Below are 10,386 nucleotides of genomic sequence, written 5' to 3' on the forward strand. Positions count from 1 at the left end.
AAGCATCGTGGTCTGGGTCCCCCCGCATACCTCTCCTCCGCTGTGGTCAGGTCTGTGTATGCAGCGCTGTGTCCTACCAGGCCCTGTGTCTGTGTAGTTGAGTGATCAGCGCTGTTAGTGCAGGAATTGTTATTTCTCTGTATTGTATGTGACTGTGCTAGCGCTGCTGCCTGTAACTTTTTTTCTAAACTGTCAGTTTTATACTGTCCCTGTTTTTTCTGCTAAGCCCTTGCGGTGCGGTGCTGCAGGGTGGTCTCTCGCCTCTTAAATATATAATTGGTGAGAGGGGTCACATATACGTGGTGCCATCATGTCTGAAAGTGATTTTCCCCACCGGCTACAGTGTACTACGTGTAAAGTACCGGAGGGGGAGGGTAGCGCAGAGGGCCTCTGCCGGCAGTGTTTGTCTATGGCGCTGCCTCTTACGGTTACTGCACCGGTACAGGAGCCGCCCTGGGCTTGTTTCGCTCAAGCACTTACAGCCTTAGTGGGCCAGTTAGCTCCGCAGCCCGCGTTTACACCGATGGGTTTGTCCCAGCAGTCAGTGGTGTCGTCACCCATGCAGGGTTTCCCACGACAATTGGTGGTACCCCACAGTCTCCCTATTTCCCCGCTCCCGGTTTCTCAGGAGCCAGCGTGGGTTAACTCCCTGACGAGTTCTGTACAGCACTTGTCGGATGTGTTGCAAGGGGAGTCTGTGATGCGGCCGCATAAACGGCCGGTGGCGTCTCTGTCGGCTCCTTATGAGGATGACGAGGGGACGTCTGATGATGGGGAGATTCTGGATCCTTACGATCAGGAACCTCTCCATGCTAAGGACGCTGATGCTAAGTCCAACGTATATATTCCTGGACTTATTCGGGCGGTCCGCACAGCCTTGGTGATTGAGGACGAAGTTCCCCCAGCGGCTAAATCTAAGTATGCCTTTTTCAAAGATGTGAAGGGCGATGCCACAGTCTTTCCTCTTTCGGGTCAGTTGGTGGACCATTTAGAGGAGGCGTGGAAACAGCCTGGCAAAAGATACCAGCCGCAGAGACGCCTGGCGGTGGCTTATCCGTTCGCGGATAATTATTTTGCTAAGTGGGAATCCCCTCCACAGGTGGATTCTCACGTGACCCGTCTTGTCCGTAGTGCCACATTGCCGATGCCATCCATGTCCTCCCTTAAGGATGCTACGGACCGCAAGGTGGAGATCTGCCTGAAGTCCGCTTATTCCCTTGCGGGGGGGCAGCACGGCCGGCTATGGCCATTTGCTGGGTTGCCAGAGCGATGGAGCGCTGGGCGGATTCATTAGAGGCTTCTTTTGATTCCGACTGTCCGGCCGAACAGACAGAGTTGATTGGCAATCTCCGTGATTCGGCCACCTACATCAACGAGGCGGCCCTAGACATTAGTACTCTGGTGTCTAGGATTTCTTCAGCAGCGGTAGCTGCTCGTCGCACCTTGTGGCTGCGATCCTGGAAGGCGGACGCAGATTCCAAAAAGGGTCTGGAGGCGTTGCCGTTTACCAGAGAAGTTCTCTTCGGTCCGGATCTGGATAAGATTGTGGCCACGCTGGCGGCAGCCAAATCGGCTTGTCTCCCGTCGGCCGCTGCTCCTTCTGGTTCTGGACCATCGTCCTTTCGGTCATCTAGGGCCCAGGGCAGGCCCAAACCACAGTCGTTTCCTCGACAGGCTGGCCCTAAGAAATCGGTCAAGCCCCGGAAGCAGACATGGAGTACCAGACGTCCGGCCCCCAAGCCAGATGACAAGCCTGCGGCCTGACGGTCCGGGCCTCCCTTTGGGGGATCCCAGGGTGGGAGGCCACCTGCTGCAGTTCGCCCAGTGTTGGTCGACCATTACGACAGACACTTGGGTTCTGGAGGTGGTCTCCCACGGGTACGCCCTCTCCTTCCGGCACAGACCCTCGGCTCGATTCTTCACCACGGGTCTACCATCAGACCGGAACAAGGCTACGGAGCTGCGGAAGGTATTGCACACTATGCTCCAGGCTGGAGTTATAGTGCCTGTTCCATTCTCCCAGAGGGGCCAGGGTTTCTATTCAAATCTTTTTTTGGTACAGAAACCCAATGGGTCGTATCGTCCGATTCTCAACCTCAAAGCACTCAACAGGTCTTTGCGGGTACCGAAGTTCTGGCGCTGGAACCTGGGGACTACATGGTGTCATTGGACATACAGGACGCTTACCTGCATGTCCCTATTCTTTTGCGCCATCAACAGTTCCTCAGGTTTGCAATCCACAGCGACCACTTCCAGTTTCGGGCGTTACCTTTGGCCTGGCGACAGCACCACGGGTTTTCACCAAGGTGATGGCGGTCATGGCGGCTTCTCTGCGGCTGCAGGGAGTCCGCATGTTGCCGTATTTGGACGACCTGTTATTGGTGGCAGGATCTCCAGAGCTCCTCTTACACCACTTGGACCTGACCATTGCACTGCTGCAACGGCACGGCTGGCTAATCAACTGGCAGAAGTCCACTCTAATCCCGTCTCAGAGGATTCTGCATCTTGGAGCCTTATTGGACTCGGGACAGCAAAGGATCTTCGTGACGGAGGACAAGATCTCTGCTTTACAGTCAAGGGTGCACAGTTGTCTGCACAGCCGCCGGGTGTCCCTACACTCGGCGATGAGGTTACTGGGCTCCATGGTGTCGGTGTTCGACATGGTGGAATACGCCCAGTTTCACTCCAGACCTCTGCAGCACCTGATCCTGTCCAAGTGGAACGGGCTGCCTCAGTCTCTGAAGTCCCAGACGATTGTGCTCACCCCGGAAGTTCGCCTGACCCTTGCTTGGTGGTTACAGAAGACCCACCTCAACAAGGGACGTCCGTTCTGGGTTCCAAATTGGGTCCTGTTGACAACGGACGCCAGTCTTCGGGGCTGGGGAGCGGTTTTGGGTCCACACTTGTTCCAGGGCAGGTGGACGCCGACAGAAGCGGAGCTTCCCATAAATATCTTGGAAATCCGTGCGGTCTTCAATGCTCTCCAGCAGGCACATCGGTTTCTCCAGGGTCACCCGGTACAGGTCCAGTCGGACAACGCTACCACCGTGGCCTACATAAACAGGCAAGGAGGAACCCGCAGTCGGGTGGCTCTCGTAGAGGTCTCTCGGATCCTGGTTTGGGCGGAGCGCAATCTTCCGGCCATATCAGCGGTCTTCATCCCGGGAGTGCTAAATTGGGAGGCAGACTTTCTAAGTCGCCAGGACGTTCATCCGGGGGAATGGTCCCTGCACCCGGACGTTTTTCAACTGCTGGTGGACAGGTGGGGTCTTCCAGAGATCGACCTCATGGCGTCCTGGCACAACAACAAGTTGCCGGTGTACGGGTCTCGCACAAGAGGCGAAGGGGCATCTCTGGTGGATGCTCTGTCCTGGTGGACGTTCCGGTTCGCATACCTGTTCCCTCCGGTCTCCCTTCCACGGGTAATCCGGAAATTCAAACAGGAAGGAGGGACGCTCCTGTTGATAGCTCCCGCGTGGCCCAGACGGCACTGGTTCTCAGACCTTCAGGGTCTGTCCGTGGTCAGTCCTCTGCGGTTGCCGCTATGACCAGACCTTCTGTCTCAGGGTCCTTGTCTTCACCCGGACCTGACTCGGCTGTCTTTGACGGCGTGGCTGTTGAGACGGCCATGCTGAGGTCCCGGGGGTTTTCCAGCTCTGTGGTGCGTACCATGTTGCGAGCTCGGAAACCATCTTCCGCGAGGATATACCATCGCGTGTGGCATACGTTCTTCCAGTGGTGTTGACCGAGAGGTTATGCACCGCGGGAGTTTCATCTGTCTCGGATTCTCGCCTTCCTACAAGCGGGACTAGATCATGGGCTTCGCCTTGCTTCTTTGAAGGTACAGGTTTCGGCCCTGTCTGTCTGGTTTCACCGTAGGATTGCTACAATCCCGGATGTGCGCACCTTTATGCAAGGTGTTGTCCGCATTCAGCCGCCCTTTGTTCCACCTGTGGCACCTTGGGATTTGGCTGTGGTCCTGAGGGCTCTCCAAGGACCGCCGTTTGAACCACTGGGCTCAGTGGATCTTAAATGGCTAACAGCTAAGACTGTTTTCCTTCTGGCTATTGCTTCGGCCAGACGTGTTTCTGAGTTAGGGGCTCTTTCTTGTAGACCCCCTTTCTTGGTTTTTCATGGGAACAGGGCAGTGCTCCGCACTCGGCCCGAGTTTCTTCCCAAAGTTGTTTCCCAGTTTCATGTTAACGAGGAAATCGTTGTTCCGGCCTTTAACTCACCGGGTCTTTCCGTGGGTGAGGCCTCTTTGGATGTTGTGCGGGCCTTAAGGACTTATGTTGACCGCACTTCTTCGTTTAGGAAGTCGGACGCTTTGTTTGTCCTCTATGGCTTCCGTAAAAAGGGTTGGCCTGCTTCAAAGCAAACTTTGGCAGCCTGGATCCGTATGGCTATTTCTGAAGCTTATCTTCATGAAGGCCTGCCGGTTCCTCCTTCTGTGAAGGCTCATTCCACTAGGTCTGTGGGTCCTTCGTGGGCAGCTCGACGTGGTGCCTTTGCAGTCCAGATCTGCAAGGCTGCTACGTGGTCCTCTGTCCATACCTTTGTGAGGTATTACAGGTTTGACACCTTCGCCTCTCAAGATGCTTCCTTCGGGCGGCGGATTCTCCTTTCTGCACAGGAGCGTCCCCACCCTTAAAGGATACTGCTTTGGGACATCCCCAAGGTATCCTGTGGATACCCTATGGACCCTGAAGTAGAAAATATGAGATATGGTAAGAACTTACCCTTGTTATCTCTATTTCTACGAAGTCCATAGGGTTCCACAGGACTCCCGCCCTGTCGCACCTGTGCTGCAGATGGGCTTTGCTCTGGTCACCAGTTTTCCGTCTCCCTCTGGTGAGAATGTGATTCTTGTATGTGTCCAGATCTTTGTTCTCTCTCTTCCTTCTCCTCCTCCGGCCTATGGCTTGGTAATTAACTGAGATGCCTTGGCTCGGGGGCGGGGTATAGGAGGGGGACCTAATGCATCCTGGGAGGCTGAAAGCTTAACTCTTTGGTGCCCGATGACTGACGTCACACCTATACCCCAAGGTATCCTGTGGAACCCTATGGACTTCGTAGAAATAGAGATAACAAGGGTAAGTTCTTACCATATCTCATATTTTTGTGATCAGTCCAGAAAGAGGTAGTGATTTCAGCCTCAGATGTGTGAGATCTAGTGAATCACAAAATACATGCCTATATATAAATATACTTGAAGTGGAACAGAGTAATAAGTGTAATCTCTGGCAGTGGAGTTTTTCAAGCGCCAGGTGTCATATAAAGCGTGGTTTTTTTCAGAAGGCCTGGAGAGTCAGGATCTTTGAAAGGGGTGAAGTCAGATTTAGAAATGGCAGAGGCAGATTTGTCCAAGGCTGGGTTCAAGATGATATTAAAATCACCTCCAAGGATTATATGTCCCTACACAACTCAATGCTTATAAACTACGAAGTGTAGAAGGGGCCCTGTCTGTTGTTGGGTTCATGAACAGATTAATGTGGCTGTTTCACATTGGAGGGTGCCCACTAAAATCAGAAGATCCCTCTGGGTCAGAGACTGATTTAGTCAAAGAGAATGGAACTTTATTGTGTATCAGCATAGCCATTGCTAGTTTTTTTACAATTGGCAGAAGCGAAGGACGACAAGCATAACATGGCATTTACTGTGCTTGTTAAGGCCATTTACATTAATAGAAAATAATTTTAAAGGTATGGGGGGTGTATTGGGATAGCAAAATGGCTACTGACAGCCATTTCTATTCATGGTTCTTATGTGTGTATCAGACATGAAGTGGTATCAGGCATGAAATGGTATAGGAATGTGGAAAGCAAACAGGCCATAAATCCACAAGGCGTTGTCTACTGCGATATATGCTTGCGTTAAGTTTTAGAAAGTCCTTACCAGTAGTTAACCAATAAAGTAGTTTGAAGTAGGTTTATGCCCATATTAGTAAGAGTTAGATGGGTATGCAAGTAGGATACTATATAAACGAAGAACAAAGAAGCTTCCAGTGGCCTGCCCTATGCCTGGACCAGAGACTGCAGCTGGTAGCCAGGATATTGTTCGTTCCAGCTCTATTCTGAGAGGAGGCTCCTGGATCGTGTAACCATCTTATATTCCGAAGCTAAGTAACTATTATTCTTCCATATCTTGTTATCTGTTGTAATAAATTATATCTTTTTTCAAGATACTGGTTTGTGTGGCTTAATTAACCTTCTGTATCCAAGAACCTTATCTCGTTCCACTGGGAACATTAAAGTGGTGTCAGAAGTGGGATACAGAGAGTTAATAGTCATAAATCTGCTTGGAATGTGTAGGCGATTGTTTTAGCATTGCTGTGCAAACGTAGTGTTGTGCAAATGCAGGGTTGTGCAAACCCATGTAAAAAATCCTCTGTCTCATAAGTGAATGAGGGAGGTGTGACCTGTTCAGTCACAGAGTGTATACTGTACGTCACAGTATATCTGTATGTTGTCTGTTTACTGTCTTTGTGTTTGTGTTGTTGAATCAAACAAGAATAATGCATTTTAAGATTTTTAAGAAATATGCAAATATGTTGAAAAATGAATTGGGATTTCAGCTGGCTGATTTCCAGAAAAAGCATAATGTTGGTTTTTCACTGCCTGGTATTGATAAAAGTAAAAATAGTGACATTTTGCGTAGACCAATATATGTTGAAAGAAGTGTAAACTCTGTTGAGAAGAATGCAGTGATAAAGCCTGTCTCACAGACAGAGAGAGTAAGCCTGAATTCACATTGTCCCAGAAATTCCATAGGGAGGGGGAGTGAATCTTCACAAGCAAGAGTTGAGATGTCAGCTAGCGCAGAAATAAGTGCTGATTTATTACACACAGAAAGTGAAGAAATTAGTGAGTTTGAGATACACAGAGAAGTGTGTCAGAAAGAACGTGAAACAGAAAATGTGATTGATCAGAGGAGTTGTGTGATGGAAATGTCTGCTGATTTGACAACATGTGAACAAAATGTTGAAACCCATGAATGCAAAAAATATGTCCAGAAATCAGAGTCAAAATTTAATGCAAAAGAGGTTTCTGATAACATGCCATTGGTTTCTGGTACTCATGAGCTGAATGATGATATGTCTGAATTGAATAGGACTGTCCAGCTTGCCATCCATTGTGATATGAATGCAGAACAGGATGTATGTTCTTGGCCATTCAAAGGGGTGTTGCTAAGTGAAGGGGTGGTGATGATGGCCTTTGCCTTGCCCAATGAGACATGGGAGTTGCCCAAAGTCAGGAGATTGGAGTTAGGAGGGATTTCAGTAAATGTCTATGCCCCAGAGACTGAATACTCCCCCCGTGACAACATTACTTTTACATGGCATGATCAACGTGTCATTGTTGAGTTTAAAAATGCAAAAAGTGAACAAGATGTGTTTTCTGATGAAACATTCATTGCAAATGATGTTCATGGTTTACTTGCTCATTGTGAAGGAGGGGTTGGTGGGTACACACTGACCAACCACAAGGGGCAGTACAGACACACTGATTGTGGGTTTGTGTAGTGACAAAGTTGCAGATTTTGTGTTTGGTAATGAAATTTGCATCCCAGTGTATTTCCTTACAAAGCCTTACCAGTCAAAGGTTTTGAAGCAGCTGAAAGACACACAGTTGCTAACGACAACGGCAGAAACTCTCATGCTAATTAAGGAGTTTAAAGCACTACTTGCTGGCCGTGTGAAATTTAAACCAATGTTTGAACTGTTCATATTGGATTTCTTTATGATCACAGCTCCACAGTGGTGGGAAGATTTCCAAGACAGGGAGCATTATTGGTTCATGGACTATGGTGCTACCTGCACCCACACAGGATTGTTGTGGATTTTTGCTGAAGCAAAGCAGCTATCTTTACAAGCTGACAGCCGACAGACTGAAGAAGGGGCTAGCGAACTTGTGGAATCTATGACTGTTTTCCAAGTCACTGACAAGACTAAAGACCCTGTCAATTTTCACACTGAGAAATGGACATTTGACACAAAGTCTATATGGACAAAGCTGGAAGATCGACGTGGGACATGCTGATACACACACCTACAGCTTCAATGGTGTGTGCACAAGTGAACTGAGCACAGACCGTGGTGTGCAATTCACTGCAAAGACAGCACTGATGGTGTTAGAACTGGTAAGCAATGACAGAGCTGACACTGCATTCAAGCAAGCTCAAATCAAAGGAATTCCTTACATCCAAATCATGGTCAGAGACATTGCAATAACCTGTTGTGTTTGCCAACAGCTGGAAATGTGGCCTACCTTGCTTGTTACTGATAAAGGCCTCATATACTGTGAAATAATGACTGTGCAAGTCTGGCAGTTTGAATTCATCATTTGCCACCAAGAAGATGGAGGACGAGTGTTGTACTGAACAGCTACAGAACACTGTCATTCAGGAGTGAAGTTGTCTCAAGCAGAGTGATACAAGATAAGAGACTTTCCTGAAGATGTGACGCAGACTGACTTGTTGATATTATGGGATGTCCAAGAAGATTCAAGCAGACAGACACCCATTTTATAGAAACAACATGGAGTAAATTGAGTTTTCTATGCTTCATACCATTCACAAAACTGACATCAGTATGACTGAATGAATGGATGTGTTGTTTAGGAAACAGGAATGTTCATATATATACAATGTTGGGTTTTTAGAGCAAGATGTACATATATATATTTTGATAACCGGAGGGTGGTAAAGGTGGAACTTTTAAAGTAAGATATCTGGTGCACAGACACAAACATTTATGACAAGGTTGTTGTGAAGAAATGTTTAGTAGAAAGAGAATAGAGACAGGTGTAATAGATAATTGCAGCAGGATAAGTAAATGCTTATTTTATTTTGTTGTTATGGTTTATCTCACACTGTTTATTTGTCTAAGCCAACAGGTTGCTGGTTGGAGCAGGAGGTGAGAGAACGTCGCTGGAGGCGTGCCTGAGATGACGATGGCCAGAGAGTGATTTCTTATACCGGAGAGAGAGTCCAGGAGGACAAAAGAGTTACAATATCTGACAGCACAACCATTACATACATCTATGTGTATTGTGCAAGACTGAACTTGTGCCTATATTGGTTGGATCCAAACTCACCAATATTCTCAAGACTTTATCAAGATTTCACTGAACTGAACTGAACTTTACTGATAATAATTATCTTATAAGTAACTGATATATTTGATATAATCATATGTATTATTCAATGTTTTATTAGAGTATTCACATATAAAAGGGGATTGTTTATGTTTGAGTATATGGTGGGTAGGACGATATTTCAAATATGGGATGTAGGAGCTCAATTAGTTAATACTGCCAGGGAGGTGGGCTCTGTTAAACATTACACGTAATTGTAGTAATACCCCAGACATGATGCAATTAACACCTGATCCTGATAAGAGCAGAGATCTTTTGGCCAATGTATACACTGTGGTGGCTAATATTCCATATATTCTTCCAGATGATGTGTATTACCTTTGTGGGAGAAAGGCCTACAAATGGTTGCACTATGGGAGATTTGGTAATTGTACATTGGGACGTTTGATACCCACCACATTCTTTACAGATGGGAATCAAGTTTATACCAAACAGATTCCGCATCATTTGTTAACCAAGAGAGCAGTGCAGCCTTTAAAACAGTATTATGAGGAAAGTTGGTTACAGTGGTTCAACCCTGTTCATAAATAGGGGGTTGGTTCACTGGTTTACTGCATATGCTTATTTATGGAATCATGATTATAATATGTAGGTATCTTGGGATCAAGGTATTATTTCTTTGTGTAGGGAAATGTTGGATTCCGCCGAATTGATGCCGATTAGGAGGAAAGATTCCTATGAGAACATGATATACATGTCTTCCACACCATAAGCCCAAGGGTGGATTGTATTGGGATAGGAAAATGGCTACTGACAGCCATTTCTATTCATGGTTCTTATGTGTGTATCAGACATGAAGTGGTATCAGGCATGAAATGGTATAGGAATGTAGAAAGCAGACAGGCCATAAATCCACAAGGCGTTGTCTACTGCGATATACGCTTGCGTTAAGTTTTAGAAAGTCCTTATCAGTAGTTAACCAATAAAGTAGTTTGAAGTAGGTTTATGCCCATATTAGTAAGAGTTAGATGGGTATGCAAGTAGGATACTATATAAATGAAGAACAAAGAAGCTTCCAGTGGCCTGCCCTATGCCTGGGCCAGAGACTGCAGCTGGTAGCCAGGATATTGTTCGTTCCAGCTCTATTCTGAGAGGAGGCTCCTGGATCGTGTAACCATCTTATATTCCGAAGCTAAGTAACTATTATTCTTCCATATCTTGTTATCTGTTGTAATAAATTATATCTTTTTTCAAGATACTGGTTTGTGTGGCTTAATTAACCTTCTGTATC

Source organism: Taudactylus pleione, unplaced genomic scaffold, assembly GCF_031769625.1.
Source record: "Taudactylus pleione unplaced genomic scaffold, aTauple2 ptg000040l, whole genome shotgun sequence".
NCBI classification, from domain to species: domain Eukaryota; kingdom Metazoa; phylum Chordata; class Amphibia; order Anura; family Myobatrachidae; genus Taudactylus; species Taudactylus pleione.